General features: G+C 43.5%; 1 protein-coding gene and 1 pseudogene across 2 annotated transcripts in view; both read left to right on the top strand.

Annotated features, from left to right (window-relative positions):
• LOC126351133 (sodium- and chloride-dependent GABA transporter ine) overlaps nt 1-22,249 on the top strand; it is a 340,642-nt gene that overhangs the window by 95,732 nt on the left and 222,661 nt on the right. The gene's annotated exons all lie outside the window — the stretch shown is intronic.
• Nucleotides 19,778-19,895, top strand: LOC126289432 (5S ribosomal RNA; annotated as a pseudogene).

A 22,249-nucleotide genomic window follows, 5' to 3' on the forward strand; every position in this document is an offset into this window, starting at 1 on the left:
TGTGCCCGACCAAGACTCGAACTCGGGACCTTTGCCTTTCGCGGGCAAGTGCTCTACTATCTGAGCTACCGAAGCACGACTCACGCCCGGTACTCACAGCTTTACTTCTGCCAGTATCTCGTCTCCTTTGATAATCACTTGAGCCTCAAAAACTAGTTTTAGGACTATAACAACTTTAAGACAAGAGTGCAATTTTAATTCGAGAACTTTTTGCGCGAGAAGTCATCTTCTTCGAAGAAGTACCGCAATTTCAACGGATAAAACCGTATAAAAATTATTTTAAAATATGGCTGTCCCTATTTTATCAGCTAATAAGTTCGTTAACTGTAGATTTTTCTGCAATCGATGTTTATGGTTAACCAATCTAAAATCCACGAAGCGCACGACACTGAAGAAACAGAACCCTATTTCTGACAGTTATGACAAACATTCACAAGAACCGTGCATGAATTAGTATTTGTCAAAAAAGCTATACATTTTCATGAAACAATAACTGTAAACCCATGCAGTACATGCGGTCATATTTTCCACCGGCTTGTGTAGCTTACAGCTCAGCGCGCTGTCGTCCGAACCAAACACCGATCGAATCAATTTTTGACTATTGGTCCGGTATGCCGGCCAACCCAAGTTTGGTATTTAGACTGTTTTCCACCCTCGTTGAAACAAATTCTGTGCTGGTCCCCGTCTCCGCCATAGACAGTAAGATACACTATACACAAATGATCAAAAATATCCAGACACTCTTAAGTAATTCTGAACTGACCAGTAGATATCCGCCAGTATGAAAGGAAGCGAGGAGCACTGCGTTGTCAGTCGAGAAGCAGTAAACGGCAGAATGTGTCGGTGGGGAGACCTCAGTGACTTCGAACGTGGACTAGGCACTGGATGTCACCGGAGTAATAAATCAGTCAGTGTCATCTCAACCTCTCTAAAGTTGTCAGTCCAGTGTTGGTGATGTGACTGTGAAGTGGAAACGTGAAGGAACAACCATAGCTTAAAAAAGGCCAGACCGACCTCATGTATTGACTGACAGGGACTCTCAAGCATTACAGAAGGTGGCTGCGAAAAATCTCATGAAATCAGCGGAACGAATCACTCGAGTTCCGAAGTGCTAGCAGAAGTCCAGCCAGCACGACGACCGTGCGTGGAGAGTTATACAGAATGGCAAACAGTGCTCGAGCAGATCCTCGTAAGCCACACATTTCTGTAGTCAATGAGAGGCGGCGCCTCAGGTGGATGACTTGAGTGATTCGGAGTGATTAATTGCTCTAAACCTAGTGGCCATCCGACGGAAAGGACTGAGTTTGGCTACTTCGTGCCATCTTCTGCAATGCCAACGATGAAATTCGGTGGAAGTGGTATTACGGTATGGGGGTGTTTTTTGTCGTTAAGGTGATGTCCCCTTATTGCGCTTAAGAAAACGCTAAGTGCGGAAGGATATGAAAGTATTTTATAGGACTGTGTACTGTGTACAGTTAAGGAACAGTCCCGAGACGTTTATTGATGGTATCAGCAGTAACTGTGATGCAAAGGTTTGTGCACAGTAGCATTCCTAAAATGGACTGGCGTTTCGAGAGTCCCGACTTGAACCCAATTGAACACACTTCATTTGGAACTTCGATTACATCCCAGACCCTAGTGTCCAGCATCACTACCTTCTTTGGTTTCGGCTCTTGAAGAAGAATGGGTTGCCATTCATCCACCAACCTTCACGCACCTCATTGAAAGTGTCTCGAGCAGAATTCAAGCTTTCATAAATGCGAAGCAAGGACACACATAAATAAAAGTCTACTAATAGATGCCCCAGTAGTTTTGATACAGCGTAAGTTCAGTACGGTAAGACATGTCACAAAGTTTACACCATTCATAATCAGATGGTGCATACGAATTGTGTTAGCTGACGGCAGTGGCCATAGGAAAGGCATTCGCCCAAAGAGTTAAAATAAAAAGTAAATCTGCCATGTAAACAATGAACCACGTACGACTGGACAAATATATGGAAAGAGAGTTCTTCCCTTATTTGCCATCGGAGTACAACTATGAAGTAATAACAAAGCGGAATGGAACGGCTCAAGGCAAAGACTTGCATAATGTGATCATTATGGCTTTTTATGTTCGATTACTGCAGTGCGAAAACACCAAAAATGATTTAGCAAATACACATGGAGAGGAGGAGGTGGACAAAAATGTGGATACATCAGAAGACAACACATTGACATGCCTAATAGAGTATAGGAAAACAGAGCTCAAAATAGCTTCCAGTCATCTCGGAATGCACAAATACATGTCCTACATCTACGTCGATACTCCGCAAGCCCCCGTACGGTGCGTGGCGAAGGGTACCCTGTTCCTTTCTCAAATAGAGCGAGGGAAAAAACGAGTGTCTATATGCCTCAGTATGAGACCTAATTTGTCGTATCTTATGTTTGTGGTCCTTTCGCGCACTGTGTGTTGGCAGCAGTATAATCGTTCGGCAGTCAACTTCAAATTCCGGTCCTCTAAATTTTCTCAGTAGAGTTTCTCGAAAAGAATATCGCCTTCCCTCCGGCGATTCCCATTTGATTTCCTGAAGCATCTCCGTAACACTTACGTATTGTTCGAACCAACCGGTAACAAATCTAGCAGCCTGCCTCTGAATTTCTTCGACGTCTTCCTGCAATCCGACATGGTTCGGTTCCCAAACACTGGAGCAGTACTCAAGAATAGGTCGCACTAGCGTCCTATATACGGTCTTCTTTACAGATGAACCACTCTTTCCTAAAATTATCCCAATAAAGCGAAGTTGACCATTCGCCTTCGCTACCATCTCACATGCTCGTTCCATCTCATATCGCTTTTCAACGTTACGCCCAGATTTTTAAACGACTTGACTGTCTCAAGCACGACACAAGTAATTCTGTACCCGAACACGACAGATTTGATCTTCCTACTCAGCCGCATTTAACTTATGTTATCCACATTTAGGGCTAGGTGCCGTTCATCAAACCAATTGGAAATTTTGTCTAAGTCGTCTTGTATCTTCCTACGTCACTCAACTTCGACTCCTTACCGTTCACAATGGCATTTTCAGCGAACTACCGCAGGTTGCTGCCCACCCTGTCCGGCAAATCATGTATGTATATAGAGAACAACGGTGGTCCTGTCGCACCTCCCAGGGGCACTCCTGACGGTACCCTTGTCTCTGATAAACATTCGCCGGCTACGACAAAATACTTGTTTCTATTATTTAAGGAGTCTTCGAGCCACTTGCATATCTGTGGAATTATTCCAAATGCTCGTTCGTTCGTTAACAACCTGCAGTGGAGCATCGTGTGAAATGCTTTCCGGAAATCTAGAGATATGGAGTCTGCCTGTTGCCCGCCATCCATAGTTCCCAATATACAGGGTGTCCCAGCTATCTTGTCCACCCAAAATGTCTCTGGAACAATAACAGCTATTGGAAAACGACATTCACCGGTATCAATGTAGGGCTGGGATCCATGAATGTACATATTTGGAAACATTCTAAAACGAAAGCATATCTGTTTTTTTAACACAAACTTATGTTTTTTTTAATGGACCTCCTATATTTTTTCTTCAGCAATCCATAGCATGACAAAGCACATAAACAATGGCGTTGATTGCATTGCAATATTCCCACTACATCCCGAGATATTGAGACGCGAAGTTGACGCTTGAAACACCCGACATGCGCTGCTAGCGCACGTCCTGAGGTTCAGGCGTGAACCCCATGCTGCCCGTAATCGCAGCAGGATGGCAGCAGACCATATTATTCGTTTCGGACCTCTTGATAAGTATGGAAGTGTGATTACGCATGTCAATCACATCGCGATTACGGGCAGCATGGGGTTCACGCCTGAGCCTCAGGACGTGCGCTAGCAGCGCATGTCGGGTGTTTCAAGCGTCAACTTCGCGTCTTAATATCTCGGGATATAATGGGAATATTGCGATGCAATCAACGCCATTGTGTATGTGCTTTGTCATGCTATGGATTACTGAAGAAAAAATAGGAGGTCCATTTAAAAAAATATAAGTTTGTGTTAAAAAACACATATGCTTTCGTTTTAGAATGTTTCCCAATATGTACATTCATGGGCCCCAGCCCTACATTGATACCGGTGAACGTCGTTTTCCAATAGCTGGTATTGTTCCAGAGATATTTTGGGTGGAGAAGATAGCTGGGACACCCTGTATAGTGTAAGAAAAGGGCAAGCTGAGTTTCGCAAGAGCGTAGCGTTCTAAAACCATACTGATTCGTGAACATCAGCTTCTTAGTCTCAAGGAAGTTTGCTGTATTCGAACTGAGAATATGTTAAAGAATTCTACAGCAAACAGAAGTTACAGATATTGGTCTGCAATATTTCCTATATGGTTTTCAAGGGAATCTTATAACATTTTTCCTGCAAAATAGTAGCCAGTTAAGGTAACGATCATGGAGGTGGATAGCGACCACGCACCCTTCTCTCCAAAGAAGACCACGAAGGCTCAATAATATCAAGAGCTTGTGGCAGTGGTGACCAGGCGAGATGCGACAATGCATCCACATGCTCACAAAACCAGTCCTAGATGATGAAAGCTGTGTGAGAAGCAGCTCTGTCCTTCTGAAATACAGCAGCGCGTTAGAGGAACATCAATATACAATTGGATGGATATGATTAGCCAAAATGTACAAAATCCTTCTCAGTAATTCGACCTCGCAGAGTAACCATGGGGTGCACTGAGTACTACGATATGGATGTTCAATTCATCACCGAAACCCCAGTACATTTTACTCTTGGCAGCAACTAGTCTGTTTCGTAGGCTTTGGACAGCGTACGATAAACTCGTCCAGAAGTTGGGACACTATGGAACAATTCATCCGACCAAATAACTTCATACTGTCACCCTGTAGTCCAGGTTCCATAGATTCGGCACCACGTTTTCGTGTTACGGGCATTCGCATCACTTATGTGTAGTTTTGGAATTCCAGCTTGTAGTGAAATTCACAACTTATGAATCGTTTTGTTTTAGGGCTCGCAGTGTCCGTGAGTGCGACATTCACTTCTGCAGTGACTTTTGCAGCTGTCGTCCCCTTATTTTTCGTACCATACATACCAGTGTTCTGACAATGGCTGATACCTGCAACGTATTGAGAGCATTGCGTAGGTGCCGTTCGTGGTCAGATAGAGCAGCGTCACCCGCAGGCTTGCCTGGCATCTGCAGTTATTCTCAAGCAAAAATTTCTCGCGGTGTTTCCATATTCCTGTCAAAACCCTGTATTGCCCCTGTTAAAAGTGCACACTGCTTCGCTTAACTGTGTTTTAGGCACTTCACGTAAATTCCACATACAAATTTCGCTAACGAATAATAAAACAGCAAATTCTGTTTGGGAAAATATGACTCTTTACTTAGCGCATGTGTCAACATACACTACTGGCCATTAAAATTACTAAACCAAGAAGAAATGCAAATGATAAAGGGGTATACATTGGACAACTATATTATACTAGAACTGACATGTGATTACATTTTCACGCAACTTGGGTGCATAGATCCTGAGAAATCAGTACCCAGAACAACCACCACTGGACGTAATAACGGCCTTGATACGCCTGGGCATTGAGTCAAACAGAGCTTGGATGGCGTGTACAGGTACAGCTGCCTATGCAGCTTCAACACGATACCACAGTTCATCAAGAGTAGCGACTGGCGTATTGTGACGAGCCAGTTGCTCGGCCACCATTGACCAGACGCTTTCAATTGGTGACAGATCTGGAGAATGTGCTGGCCATGGCAGCAGTAGAACATTTTCTGTATCCAGAAAAGCCCGTACAGGACCTGCAACATGGGGTCATGCATTATCCTGCTGAAATGTAGGGTTTCGCAGGGATCGAATGAAGGGTAGAGCCACGGGTTGTAACACATCTGAAATGTGACGTCCACTGTTCAGTGTGCCGTCAGTGCGAACAAGAGGTGAACGAGACGTTAACCAATGGCACCCCATACTGTAACGGCGGGTGATACGCTAGTATGGCGACGACGAATACACGCTTCCAATGTGCGTTCACCGCGATGTCGCCAAAACACGGATGCGATCATCATGATGCTGTAAACAGAACCTGGATTCATCCGAAAAATGACGTTTTGCCATTCGTGGACCCAGGCTCGTCGTCGTTGAGTACACCATCGCCGCCGCTCCTGTCTGTGATGCAGCGTCAAGGGCCTTGGTCTCAGAGCTGATAGTCCATGCTGCTGCAAACGTCGTCGAACTGTTCGTGCAGATGGTTGTTGTCTTGCAAACGTCCCCATCTGTTCACTCTGGGATCGAGACGTAGCTGCACGATCCGTTACAGCCATGCGGATCAGATCCCTGTCATCTCGACTGCTTGTGATTCGAGGCCGCTGGGACCCAGCACGGCGTTCCGTATTACCCTCCTGAACCCACCGATCCCATATTCTGCTAACAGTCATTGAATCTCGACCAACGCGAGCAGCAATGTCGCGATACGATCAACCGCAATCGCGATAGGTTACAATCCGACCTTTATCAAAGTCGGAAACGTGGAGGTACGCATTGCTTCTCCTTACACGAGGCATCACAACAACGTTTCACCAGGCGACGCCGGTCAACTGCTGTTTGTCTATGAGAAATCGGTTGGAAACTTGATGTCAGCACGTTGTAGGTGAATGTGTGAATGCTCTGAAAAGCTAATCATTTTCATATCAGAGCATCTTCTTCCTGTCGGTTAAATTTCCCGCCTGTAGCACGTCATCTTCGTGGTGTAGCAATTTTTATGGCCAGTAGTGTAATTAAAAGTTACTACGAACCAGGTTTTCCTTCACAAAGTATTTAGAAGCTAAGGCCGCACGCAAAGGCAAAATTATTGGTCACAGATGTCTATTACTCGGTATTAAGAGTCCGGTGACTTGCGCTTCTGCAGGCTGTAGTTTCGCCAACCTTCAAACGTCCGGAAAGTTTTACGAATAAATGACCTCGATAGATCCCAGGACAGTATTTTAAATTTATTTGCTCTCGTATTTAGCTGTTAGAACAGGGGTACTCTCTTTCTCTATGTGGTTTGCAGCTGTAATCATAGGATTCGTATTACGTTGCAAGAAAGCTGAATTTGGTGAGGGAGGAAGGGGGCCGACTGTGCCGCGTGGGTTCTCAGCATCGTGAGATCCAGAGCTCGAGGTCAGAGCTGCTATTCGCCACACTTAAGAGATTGCGACAGTGCCAAATGAAAGTGAGACCTGTGGTTTCCGCAAATGACGGGTGAGGAATGCCGGCCCCCGGCCCAGTTGCGTGCGCTCTTCGGGCAGGTTGCCGGCCTCTCTGCCAGAAGCCAGCTGGTGGCGCGGCGAGTGGGCCCGCCCCGCGGCCCTACAATTGGATAATCGCGATCCTCTGCCAGCGAATAGGCCTCTTTCTTTCTTCTGCCTTCCTCCGCGAGCTCTGCAAATAATAATTGCCGCGTCCGTTTGTGAGCGCGCACGCGCGTGCGCCTCTGTTCCAGATGCAGCCTCCCACGTATCCGCTGACTCAGCCCCGTCTAAGGATTCCCCTCTTCTGCTTGGCGAACGAAGAGCTGTGCGCCTCTTTCCTACATATGCGACTGAACGTAAGCTTGTTTTATTGTTGTACGTTCGTTCGTTCGTTTGGCTCTTTAAAGGATAACGTATAACCCCCGATTTCCTGCTGACACCATACTTCCAACCAGCAGCGAAGGCGAAATTACTGAGCAAATAACAAAAGTAAAGGACTTCAGTCTCACATATGGACTAGACCTTAATCTCAGGAAGTCTAAACTCATGCTAATTGATAAGAGGAGCACAGGTCCAACTAGCCGATCGATTAAAGAAACTGGAAGCCACGACATTCTTTCAACTACCTCTGCTCAACCACCTGCAACACGGGAAGTTGTGAAGATGTCAGAGAAGGCGGATGACGCTAGGGCGAGTGGCTGCGAAGAAGATCCCAAGGATATGCCGGGACAAAGTGATAGCGAACAACACAAAGATGCGGATTGTTGAAACGTGTTTTCTGCCTTCATTCACGGTTGCGAAACATGGTCCCTTAAGGCTAGAGACAAGCAGCGCACTCATGGATTTGAGCTTTGGTGCTGGCACAAGGTGCTATCCACTATTCACCAACTCTGTGTCCCCAGACCCCTTTCTTCACGGATCAGCCAAAACTATCTCCATTTCTTTGTCCCTATTGTGAAAAGTCATGGACAGGTGGTGGGGTTTCGACGCTTTGGACAGACAGTCCATGAGCTCCTTGGTTACTCTGCTAGATCGAATTACTGCCAACGATGACTGTGCGGCTTGTCCCGGCGGAGGTTCGAGTCCTCCCTCGGGCATGTGTGTGTGTCTGTGTCTGTGTGTGTGTGTGTGTGTGTGTGTGTGTGTGTGTGTGTGTGTGTGTGTGTGTTTGTCCTTAGGATAACGCAGGTTAAGTAGTGTGTAAGCTTAGGGACTGATAAGCTTAGCGTAAGATTTCACACACATTTGAACACGTTTGAACTGCCATAGATTATATGACCATTGTAGCTGACCACATCCATCTAATGGAAGGAAAGATAGAGGACACGAGAGTGAGGGGTAGAGCAAACGAAGAGTTGGATTTTTTTAGTCATCACATTTCTGACTGGTTTGATGCGGCCCGCCATAAATTTCTCTCTCTGTCTTCCTCTACAGTCGTTACCCTCTACAGCTCCAGGTAGTACCATCGAAATTATTCCCTTGATGTCTTAACTGATGTCTTGTCATCCTCTTCCTTCTCTTTGTCTGTGTTTTCCGTATAAACCTTTCCTCGTCGATCCTGCAGAGAACCTCCTCATTCCATATCTTATCAGTCCACCTAATTTTAAACATTCGTCTGTAGCACCGCATCCCAAATGCTTCGATTCTCTTCTGTTCCGATTTTCCCACAGTCCATGTTGCACTACCATACAACGATATGCTCCAAACGTATATTCTCAGAAATTTCTTCCTCAAATCAAGGCCTATGTTTGACATTAGTAGGCTTCCCTAGGCCAGGAATACCCTTCTTGCCATTGTTATTCTGCTTTTGAAGTCCTCGTTGCTCCGTCCGTCATTGGTTATTTTGCTGCCAAGGTTGCAGAATTCCTTAACTTCATCCACTTCGTGACCATCAATCCTGATGTTAAGTTTCTCGTTGTTCTCATTTCTGCTACTTCTTATTAATTTCGTCTTTCTTTGATTTACCCTGAATCCATATTCTGTACGTATTAGACTGTTCATGGAGGGGGATACATCAAATCAAAATCATCTCTAGCCTGCCTCATCAAAGAGACGCTGCTAAACCGTCCGGCATGGAGACGTTTGATTAACGGCGTCATAAGCTCAGCAACGACCACAAAGACTTGTGATGGACTCACTAATTAAGTCTAGTTATTATCTTTCCGAATTTTCATCCTGGCACTATTGATCTATCGTCCTTCCAGTGTAAATAAACTTTTTTCTGTTAGCATTTTGAGCGTAAACGTGAGGAGTCGGTTTGCCTGCGTGTGTAGCGCCTAGTTGCCTGTGGATCAACAGTGTATTCCCTAAGATCTTTATCGATACCCGACAGCTTTCGCACTTCGGTTATTCTGACTCCATTTATGATTATCAAAATTTTCTTGGTTAATCGTGAATCGTCCATAAAATTTTAGACAGCTTTTTCTTGCAGTGAAACTATATCATTGACTGTGAAAATTGCAACACCCAGAAGGAATGGTCTGAATCACTCCAAAATCGGAGGATTTGCAGAGCAGAAGCCTGGTCGTAGAACACCAATATTCACAACTCAGGATAAATAGAGCCAATAAATGTTTAAAAATTGCGGATCAGAATTGGGCAGAGTACTGTTGCCAAATCTCGCAAGGGACATACGGCTGCACATAAGACACTGCAGAAACTGGGAGATCATCTGCCCACCTCCACACTGAAGGCTACAAAGTCGCAGGAATGCAGCCACTGCACAGGCTCGCAAGAGTGCAAATATAACACCCCACGGTAAAGTTCCGTCAAGTGATAATAAAACGGAATCGGTTATGTGGCTTTCGAGACGTCCCTTCTTTGTGATCTCGAGGAAGTACTTTGTCAGATATCACTCACTCCTTATGTCGAACCTTGGCACACCATTTCCATAGTATTGCTGTGACGTGTTGAATCCAGTGAGATACGTATTTATTTCCTTAAAATTCTTTCACGACTCCGATTGTAACCATGTTCCCTCGTATACGTTTAGGTGTTGAACTGTAGGCATCAATGCCTATATCGTTTCTTTTATTTTCCGGCTGGTGCTTTTCGTCGAAGATCAGGGTGAACAATTCCAGCAAGGGAACGTAAATTCCCCAGAGAAGTGGGCCTTTGATATTGTGTACAGATAGCGATTTTGCCATTGGTGACCACAACGTATGGCGAGATCTGTGCTGCACATGGAATGTGTACTCATCTATAGACTACTGCCATCGAAGAAAGATGAAATAATTCGAGTGTGCTCTGTTCCATAGGAACATCGTACGCTTCTCAACAACAGATTCGGTGACCGAACACTTCAACTGAAATGTGCAGGAGCTCCATCGTGCATGAACCACATGTTGTGTCGTACTTGTAAAGGCATATGTTCCAGCAGCACAGGTAGAGTATCCCGTATGAAATCATGATAACGTGCTCCATTGAGCGTAGGTGGAAGAACGAAACTAAAATGAGCTTTAACATGGAAATTAAGCGTTTTCGGACACATGTCCACATAACATCTTTTCTTTATTTGTGTGTGAGGAATGTTTCCTGCAAGTTTGGCCGTACCTTTTTGTAACACCCTGTATACGTTGAGCATAAGCAACAACCAGTAACTGAGCAACTGGGCGAATAGTAGAAAATTCATATCAAAGATTGGAAGCCGAGCTGGTGCGACGTGGCATTGCGCACGAGTTTATAGATATAAAATACATCCTTGTAATATGACATCAGTACAGCAGTGAAGCTAACTGGCGCGATTCCGAAGTATCGTCAAGAACTGAAATGACTAGAGCACATCGTTTCAGAACTTTTGTAGTCAAGATCGATTAATCGAACATCACTTTGGGAAACTTGCAAGCACAAAATCTGCGCATCTTCGCTTCACAACAAGCTCCCATAAAACCAACTTAGCCGGCTCAGAATAAATTCATTTCGGCAAAGTATTAAGATTTCGTTAGGGAAGAATGAGCAGTTTTAATGAAATAGGATATCAACGTAGGATGGTGGAGCGTTTCATCAAATTTTACGCCGGGAATCAGTAAATTTGACAAAAACCAAATCGCACGTATGGTGTGACGCATAGCAGTAGTTGCACTTGCAAGCGAGACTGAAGTGGGCCGCCTCACAGACATGAGTGAGGTGAGGTGAGTCAGTAGTGTGGCCTCGCGCCTCGATTGTCTGCGGTGGCACCGCACTTCGGCGGGACCTCGCACTTGTTTGAGCGTGATGTCAGTGTCCGAAACCGGTTTTTCTTCATCACTGTGGTGCCCGCGGCAGGTAACGCAAAGTTGCAGTTACACAACAAAATTACTTGCGAATACTCTTTCAGTGACAGAGCCACTGCAAGATACTGCTGAATGATTTCTCCTCTAACACTTCTTGTTACGTGACGCATTTTTTTGATTTTGCATGTTTCAAATTGATGTCACGTTAGATTAAGGATAAGGAAATGGCTCTCAGATCCCTAATATTATCAGTGAAACGAGGCAAGAGAGAATAGTAAACGCATGTATGACAAGTTGGTACTTAAAAAAAAAAAAAAGGCTGTAACGTCCTGTCGACGGTGTGGTCATTAGAGACGAGATAATTTGTAAGTGCTTTGTAACTACTACTGATTATCAGTTTGCAGTTCAGTTTACATTACGTTAAATTCACAAGCGGTCGGTCATTCTTTACGCCTTGTAGGGCCAATTTAATCTTCATTCATTTGCATAATTTGATACCAGTCTCCATCTCTTCTGTCCTTGTCATAAACTTTTTATACCAACCGATCTACTACACTCATTATCTTGTAACATGTTTCTTTCAAGTCTTCGAAAGCTCCTAAAATTTTACCACGCTGCTGCTCCCATCACTGCCGATCGAGTATCTGCCTAGACTCCTTATGTCTCCTACAAAACTGACCATTCTTCTACATCTACATAAGTACTCTGCAAGCCAGTGCGTGGCGGAGGGTACATCGTACCAGTACACGATGTCAGGAACAATCTGAAAAGCGTTTAAAGGTGTTTTAGAGCGGATTGTGCTGAGAGATAATTGTTAAAAAAGAATTAGATACATTGCAACGTTTCCGAGGTTATTAGCTTTGAAATTAGCCAATCAGGCCGTTGCGCGCGCAAATTAGCGATCCGCCAGCTAGAATTAGCCCACGAGACTCTTCAGCCTTTGGCTCGAGTTCCAGCATTACTGCCGTCTCATGTCCAAGTTTTGTATCGTTCTCTCATTTGGTTTTCGGAAACCAAACGAAGTACGAATCATTCGCTCGAATTGTCCAGAATATATACTCCAAACCAATAGCGAACAACTATGGCACGGCACATTGTTATCCATTAAAATTCCATCGTTGTTTGGGAATATGAAGTCTATGAATGGCTGTAAATCGTCTCCCAGTAGCCGAACGTAACCATTTCCAATCAATGATCGATTCAGTTGCACCAGACGACCCAGTCCATTCCATGTAAACACAGACCACACCATCACGGAGCCACCAAGAGCTTGCACAGTGGCTTGTTGACAACCTGGACCGTGGCTTCGTGGGGCTCTGCGCCACACTTGGACTTCATCATCAGCTCTTACCAGCTGAAACTGGGACTCGTCCAACCAGGCCACTGTTCTCCAGTCGTCTAGAGTCCAACCTATTGGTCACGAACGCAGGAGCGGGTCTGCAGGCGATGTCATACTGTCAGCAAAGACACTCGTGTCGATCGCTGCTGCCATAGCCCATTACCGCAAATGTCGTCGCAGTGTCCTAACGGATACGTTCGCCGTAAGTCCCATGTTGATTTCCTCGGTTATTTACACAGTGTTATTTGTCTGTTAACAATGACAATTCAACGAAAACGGCGCTGATATCGGTCGTTCAATGAAGGCCGTCTATCACTTTTGTCCGTGGTGCGAGATAATGCCTGAAATTCGGTGTTCTCAGCACAGTCTTGGCACTGAGGATCCCGGAATAATAAATGCCCTAACAATTTCCGAAATGGAATGTCTCATGCCTCTAGCTCCAACTACCATTCCGCGTTCAAGAACTGTTAATCCCCGTCGTGCGGTGATAATACCCTCGGAAACCTTTACACATGAATCACGTGAGTACAAATGACAGCTCCGTCAATGCACTACCCTTTCAAATGTTGTGAACGCGATACAACTGCCATCTGTGTATGTGCATGTCGCTATCCCATGACTTTTTGTCGCATCAGTGTAGTCACTCTGGGGGGTAACGTCACGTTTTTGTTGGAACAGTGTTTATCACTTTTCAATGCGTAGTAAGTTTGTGTGGATGTTATGAGCAACTGTAGCTAGAGAATAAAAGAATTAAGAACAAAGCGTAACTTTATACTTACTCATTCCGATACTGATTTCGAACTAGAAACCTTATCTTCAAATAGCGTGCATGTGATGATTCATTCACGGCATAGGCAGCGTTACAAAGAACGATACAACGACACTAGTGGTCTTTGCAGGTTGTTCAATATGTACGTGTTTCTTTGGAGAACGTAGTAGTATTCGCTTGGAAATTATTCCGACGAATATTTAATTTAAATTCTTCTCGTGTGCTCATTTGCTGCGTAGTACTGCAGGCGCTAGATAAGATCTGCAGTTTAAGCCAATTCGTGCGTGTTATAAACGGATATTCGTATATATCTGCGACGTCGCGTTACGTGAACCAGGAAGTGCATAAGATAGCTATTAGGAGGCTTATGTGGTTTGAATGTGAAAGTAAGATAGCCTTATTTTTTAGAATAACGTGTGAACAGTGGAGGTCTGAGGACAAACAAATTTCAGAACAGAGTTTATTTTACCAGAAATGTATTACACTAATCTGTATAATGGCACCCATCCCATATGCGTCAAATTTGATATTGTGTTGAAACATATATGTTTATCTACTGACGGCAGTAGCGCGGAGGAAGGAACGGCATGTACTGAAGCTTTCGGTAGATGCCATAGGACAGTGTTGTAAAACGAATCTTCGTAGCACCAGCCGAAGTGCAGAGTATCATTCAATTTGGAATCTCATATCGATAAAAGTTTCCAGGTACCTCTTGTATGATAACCTTGTTGTCAGTGGTTTTTTTCTTTTTCTTTTTTACGTAACAAGAAAGTGTGCTGTTGGCCTGTTGTCTTGTTTGGCAAGTAGTTTGGACACTTTGCTGCACAGCTTTCACTGTACAACGGCTTGTCCTGTAATGAGAAGAGAGCATATAGCCGTCTTAAATAATCGGAAAGTAAATGGTAAAGCACTTCTGGTTCGATCGACACTGTTTACTATTCCGGTGCAGCTAGTGTCACTTGAACCGCTAGTGCTGAGCCGTGCGCAAGCGCTGTTTGCTCGCCTTATCTGGCGTCTATCTGCTGTGACAGTGAATCTTTCCGTGGAACGCGTGTAATTTCCCTCCATCTCAAGGCTCCTGATGTACCGTGCCGCGGCAGGACCTTGCACGCATGACAAAAGATTACTGCACCGTGGCTCCGTATGTTGTAAACCATCGAACGAGGTGATGCAGTAGTTAGCACACGGGACTCGCGTTCCAGAGGGCGACGGTTCAAATCCCTGTCCGGCTATCAAGATTTAAGATTTCCGTGTTTCCCTAAATCCCTCCATGCAAATGCAGGGTGATTCCTATGTAAAGCGCATGGCCCATTTTCTTTTCCATCCTACCCTATCCAAGTTTATGCTCCGCCTCTAGACGACACGGTTGTCGTTGGGACGTTAAGCTGTAAATCATCCTACTTTGTAAAACGGTCAGTCATTTCAACGGACGCGAAGATTAAATTCTGATTTCCGCTGATGTCTGTACGACTATAACCACCGAAAGTTGGTGCAAGGACTAGTGGCAAACTAACTGGCCATTGGCAGTACCTCTCGTTACTCTAGCAACTGGATTAGATGATTCCTTAAAAATAAAGCTGATTCTCATCACTAACCGAGCAGGATGGCGCAGTGTCTGAAGCAGTCGACTAGCAGTCTGGAGGTTCGGTTTCCGAAACGCCATCTAGCGATCCAGATTTGACTCCAATGGTTTCACTGAAGGTGACAGGTGGCTTGGTTCATTCGAAAGGACAGTGCCAATCAGGGCAAAGGCTCCGGGTCTGATGACCGCGTCGACGATAAACGTAGAAACCCTAACCGTCGTTCTCATCTTCCTGTCTTGACTTTTATTTGCCGTACTAGATTTCGAAGCTGTAGAACTCCTCACTTATTAAACAAAAACTGGCTTGACTCGTTTGTGGAAAACGTTCTGTCTAGTGTAGTGTAGTATCTCTGACACATAAAATACTTGACATCGACAACTTTACCATTTTATTATGCTGGTTGTTAGATTCGTTGGTATTTTGATACTCGAAGTATGTGGCGTTCTTTCAAATAGTTCTCATAGCCCATTTATAGTGTACTAGACACTGTGGCTGCCTGATCGGGCATGACGTCAATCGATATTGGCCACTAGGGTATCATTCAGTGAATACTTACTAGCGGAAAAACATTATACCGTGTAGCATACACAACGCATTCTACTCCAATGGCGACGCCACTAACTCTCTCTAGTCTCCTGACGCTCGACACAGAGGCAGCCAGTGTGAATACCTGTGGTGGAACGGCAGAAGGTCGCTACGTCTTGGGTTAAATTCAGAACATCGTTGCAATACATAGTGGAGTGAGAGCATGAGAGACAGTAGACTGTGATGCAACATCGGAATGAAGATGTCAAAACAATGTGATATCCACCGTACAATTGTAAGAGACCTACAACCCCCCCCCCCCCCCAATTCCCTTTAATTTTTCATACACACCTTTACCCTGGCACAAAAATAAGTTACGTATAACTTCTTTGATGACTATCTCCATTGGAAGAAGCTTGATCAACATGCTTATATTTGTCAAGTGCAAAACACGAGGACGTGGACGACAAAGGAACTATCGGCAAAGTGAATCTTCGAGTCATAGAGATACTTATGGATAATGTGATTGGTTGGACACTGCCGGCGGCTTCCAGCCTAGTCTTAGTTCTATTCTGTCGCTTGCACCTTGTCCCGCGGTTACGCAGGGTCGGCCATGGTTAACCGGATTTGGCATGTTAATTGTACGGGCTGGCCGGCCGGATGCCCTTCCTGCCGCCACCCGGTACTCCCCAGGACGGAATTAGTGTACCCCAGCTGTCTGCGTCCATCGTGAAATAGTGTGAATGTGTTTCAGATGTCTGAGAGTTGTGTAACTGAGGCGGGACGTGGGGACCAGCCTGGTATTCACCTAGTAGGATGTGGAAAACCGCCTAAAAACCTCATCCAGGCGTTAATCCGCCAGGCGGATTCGATCTGGAGCCGGCGCGCCTACGCGCGCGAGTCCAGGAAGCTGCGCGTTAGCGCTTTCGGCTATCTGGCGGGTTTCAGCCTAGTCTAGTCTTAGTATACTACATAATTTTAAATTCTTCGTCGCAGCATGTAAATAATCAAGAATTATCAATAATATAAGATAGTGTTATCAAGCGTTATATTAAACGACGTATGCATTCTCATTTAAAATAATTTGCCACAGAGAGTAAAGTTAATCGTGTTTGGTAGTGAATCAAGCAAAACTTACTCTCATACTGCCGTGAAAATGGAGAAAAATGAAAACAAAGATCATAGTGACTGCCAGAAAAACTGGAAGTAGCTAGTGAAAATAATGTGCGATGTCTGACCGACAATTAATTGACGCAAAGGCGAACTTTTAATACTGATCCATTTAATAGTTTGACTTTTTTATCGGCATAGAAGAAGTCAGAAGTTTTTTTTTTTTTTTGAAAAAACTTATCAACTGCAAGTGATCTTAGATAGAAGTGGTATTTCTGGTCTTCGCGAGAAGGAAAACGGCTTTTGACGAAAACCGCAGAACAGACTTCCTTGTACGAAACAGTTATCTGACCAAATAAAGTTGAGAGATGCGTAGTTTGATGCATTTAACGACATAGCCAGACAAAGAACGCATCGACATTGAATGGAATTGTCGATCATCTCTGTAAATCAGTTAATTGTAATGGGATTATTATGGAGTCACGACATAACTAGTGATTTAAAAAGTCTTACAACGCGTTGATTTTGCTACTGATTCCATTAACACGGGTGTCAAATTTAAAAATTAACATTGTTCGAATAATGTGCACATCAACTTTAAGCATGTGTACTGATGTGTGTGTTTCTTGACATGATAGGCAGCCTCAGAACTGATATTCGAAATATTAACTGCTGTATAGCAGTGGGATGTCCATAAAAATACTACAGAGACACGAAAAGCAGATAGATTATGATTCAACGGGAGATGCAAGCATAAAGTATTTTCATTACTAATAGAATGTAAGTTCGGCTTGCCGTGTTGTGACCTCCTAGCAAAACAAATGAATGTTTCATGAAACTGTGCAGTTTATATCCCTCTTACTAATTAACTGTTTCTTCCTTGTGGGCGTTGTAAGAATTCTCTTTGTTTAATTAACATTCGTTCTTCAATCACTGACATTTTGTATTTCTTTTATTAAAAAAAATTGAAATTACAGCTTGATTCAAGGAGGCTGTGAATTCATTCTGTTTGTTCGCCGGTTCGATTTTTCAGTTTACAGTTACTGAAGCAGCTACTCAGTACAGAGCAGAATTTGATCCCAATTTTAATTACCTTCTTTAATAATTAAGAAATATTTCCCTTGTCGCCCTACATATTAGTCCTCTGAGTTGGTGAAGCTGTCTGCAGAAGTCTACATATTTTTCGTCTCAAAATTTCTATAAATAGTATAGTGATGACATAAATGGTCCAGTGCAGTATAGGTTGAATTTTTGTCTGGCGTTTAAATGTTACTCTTGCGTTTGGTTGATATGATACAATACAGTACGCTGGAGGAGTAAGGGTGAGTGGTCTCTGCGTGGTTACGCTAAATCTAATGTACCAAAAATATTTTCTTTTTGTAATCCTCCTACCACTGCTCTTCGTTAATTCAGAGGAAGACCTGAACTCAGAGCATACACACACTTAAACACTCAAGTAAATGCACAAAGTTGATTCCTGTTAATTTACGTAATAGAGAACAGATAGTTAGTTAATTTCATGATAGTATTATCAGAATATTTATATTACATGCTGAGACGCGTTTTACGACTTGCTTGTGCGCTAGTAAAGTTTGCAGAGTGGGTTACATAAGCAGCCTTTGCCACTCAAGTTACTAATTTCCCACATCACTGAAAACATACCCTCTCCTTTATGAGGTTATTGTTACTGAAAATTCTCTGTTAATGTGCAGCCAGCTACAAGATCTCATAGTTTCATAAATTTCAAATTATTTAGAACGACGAAGTAAATACGAAAAATGTTTTTTAATTTCGTCTGCAGAATTATTGTAAATAATATAACAAGCTTATTACATTGAATGAATGCAAGAAATCTTTATAATGGATTTTCAGCTCGAAACAGAACTGCTTATTAGGCCTATATTCTGAAGTGAGGCACTCCACAGTTTGTTGTTTTCACCGATGCTTGCTGTCGTTTTTCGGTGACCAAAGATGTATTGTTGATACTGCTCCTACCTGGTGACGATCTGGAACGGCGTCTGGTCCCTGCCATCTGTGTAGCTACATTTATTGCGGCCACACCTCTTTGTTGAATTCCACGACATGCGGCGTAAAAATTTTGGATGATGCTAATAACTGAGGGATCGCTGTAATATAGCTCTTTTTGCAGATGGAATATATACGGAAATATTCCAACAAATGCATGTTAAAATGCACCAAGAAATCGATTTCGTCATCTGAAGTCCAACAACCAATTAGTCAACAAAGGTGCGAATGTTTATTGCACATGAAGCACAAAGAATTTATTTATTGCGCATGAACCACAAAGAATGACGACAATGAAAATTTGTGCCGGACGGGGACACAAGCCAGGATTTCCCGCTTTAAGTGAGAGGTGCCTTAACCACTTTGGCTATCCGTGCACTACTCACGGCCAGACACAAACTTCCACATTCGTCGTTTCTGCGTTACAAACTGCACCCTTACACACACATTATAATTTCCGTATACGCACGGCCGAAGGCCCATTGCATCGTTCTTCCTAACAATACTGGCACTGCAATATTGTATCTCACAGAACAAGACGTGCTGTTGCCCTGACAGTGTCACAGCTTATGAATTCTTCCGTCCTTAGAATAGCACTGCTTTATACAAAGGACCTTCCACATCATAGCGTTCTTTCCTTGACTGTATGTAGCACACAACACACGCGCTCTGTAGCAATTAATCAACTGAACGTTCTTTTTCTTTGTAAACATTGCCACGCAACGTCCAACAATCTATGCTGTCTTCACACCTTCCACGTTAACAATTAATTATTCGCAAGTAAAGTGGTCATCAATCTGAAGATTGTTTTGAGCATCACTGTGTGTTACTAGCCATGGTCCTATTGGAGATGGTATGCCATTGCCTTCGACCGACCTATGACCTAACTATTAAACTTAGGAAGTGTGTATACGTCTTGAGGCAATGCAACTCACAGCGCGCAATTTACCCAGTCTGTATTCGTACTGCGGGCAACGGCCTTGCCGCAGTGGATACACCGGTTCCCGTCAGATCACCGAAGTTAAGCGCTGTCGGGCGTGGCCGGCACTTGGATGGATGACCAACCGGACCGCCATGTGCTATTGCCATTTTTCGCGGCGCACTCAGCCTCGTGATGCCAATTAAGGAGCTACTCGATCGAATAGTAACGGCTCCGGTCAAAGAAAACCATCGTAACGACCGGGAGAGCGGTGTACTGACCACACGTCCCACCTATCCGCAACCTCAACTGAGGATGACACGGCGGTCGGATGACCCCCATGGGCCACTTGTTGCCTGATGACGGAGTGCTTATTCGTCGTGCATTTGAGAATGAGAGCACTTACCGACCTCCAACAAAGTTAACTCAAAGTTTCAAACCTCGTACAATCTTTTTCTCGTCGACACCCCCAGCAAAATAATGAAAAGTTAAAAATTTATCGCTTACAACAAGCAGTCATGTTCATGCACTCAAACTTCAGTATACACATATACTACTGAAAGTACCTATAGAATTAGTGTACGACCCACGGTTGAGGAGACGTGACGTTATAAACACTGAGATGCGTTAAAAACTAGCTTTTCTTAAATCGTAGGCAAACTACCCAGATTATAACTAACCAGGCCGGAGAGGGGGGGGGCAGCGCATGGGGTTTTGATCTGTAACAAATCGTGACAATTTTGATAGAAAAGGTAAGCACATTAAATAAAATATGGATACCAACTTTGGTCAGGACAGTAATAGTCGATTATTTTTTAATCTACGAAGATGTCACCGGCGAGAGATAATCACGCATTCGGCTCGCGTGACGTATTGTGATGGCTTAATTCAGAATCATTTTAAGCTTTCGATATGGTTGCTGATTTATCTCCGAAGATGTCTCCTGTTGAGAGGCGCAAAACGTGATTAGTTTGTATATAGACCACGGCCTCCCAACACGGAAATTTTAATTGAAGTAAACACAGGACGTGAAAGCCTACATTATGTTACAATGGTACAAAATTTCCGCTGCACTGTATCTTTTAACTGCTGAACAGTTGCTACCTTCTTTAGTAAACTATTATATCTCCAAAGATAAACTGATTCTTACGATTCTTCACAAAGTTTAATGTCGACGAACTTCTAGTACGCTTGTACAGACAATAAGATGACTACATCATACGTATAAGATAACCAACTCTGTTAAAACATTGCCTCTGTTTTCAACATAGAGACTTTATACGCTCGTACATACCTTCATTCGTTGAAACAGACCACAAACGCATTACTTGAAGTAGATGTAGAGAGAAAAATTAATCAGTGGTGAATTTTAACTATACAATATGTCAGTGAATTTATATATATATATATAAATAGAAATTGAAACGGTTGTCTGAATTTTATGATACATGAAGAATTCTGATAATTTAACCTGCTAATCGTTCTGACGAACATATTAAACAAGTTCTCATTTACCAGGATGAACTGAGTACAACAAAGTTAAACAAAATAAAACTTACCGGTAGTATAGACTTCCGGACATCGCTCAGTAAACACACACTTTTGGGAATGGTTATGAGTAACAAGAATCTCACTGCGATCATGTAAGGGTGTTGTATATACTTTTCGGATGTCAACTAGTTTGTTGCCATACAGACGAACAGAAATTTAACTTCCTACGTCGACAACGTCAAACGGCTGCGGCACATTGCTGCATCTCTGGTCCTCTTCTGTAGTCATGTGAGATAAAAACAAAATACGGAGATGGCGCTATAGACTTACGCTGTATGCTGTTTTGAAGCCAGACTTGGTGGAGCCTGCTGCCATCTTAAACAGCCCAAAACATCAGCAGACTACTGTTTAGGATAGCTTGTTGTTCATTATTTCTGTCGTGTGCACGCAACAGCTGTTTTAGATACAAAAACTTACAATGCTTACGTTAGTAACGTGGTGTCAGGAAGACAGTGTCGAACGTTTATCTGTTCTCGCTTGCATGTTTGCTCTACTAATACGACACATGCACCCTCGTTAATGCAACTGGTTTGTTGTTAATATACTTCGAAAAAACAAGAAGAGAAGGATGCGACGTGAAAAGGATGCTTTCGTGATCCATTTAATTCCACTTTGTGTATTTATATCGATAACGAATGAAGCTGGAACTCCAAAACCAATGTTTGTTTGGTTACATTTTCAGCTTTCAACTCACGTTTGCAAAAAAAAAAAAAAAAAGTTTGCTACGTGTTCTTTGTTAGTCCATAAATGTATGCAGTGACGAAAGAAGCAAGGAACGCTATCATTGTGCATGTCAACAAAGTGAATGATTATTGAATTGTGGAAGAAACGGAAGGAGCATTCAAAAAGTTTTCGTTTGTTGGCACTGGTGCAGGGTATAAGCAACTTAGAGAGACTCCGACGCCGGTATATGAGCACCGACGTGTTGGTTAGCGCATTCGTGTCATTCCCATGTGCGTGCAGTAAATGCCT

This window comes from Schistocerca gregaria, chromosome 1, assembly GCF_023897955.1.
Source record: "Schistocerca gregaria isolate iqSchGreg1 chromosome 1, iqSchGreg1.2, whole genome shotgun sequence".
In the NCBI taxonomy this organism is placed as follows: domain Eukaryota; kingdom Metazoa; phylum Arthropoda; class Insecta; order Orthoptera; family Acrididae; genus Schistocerca; species Schistocerca gregaria.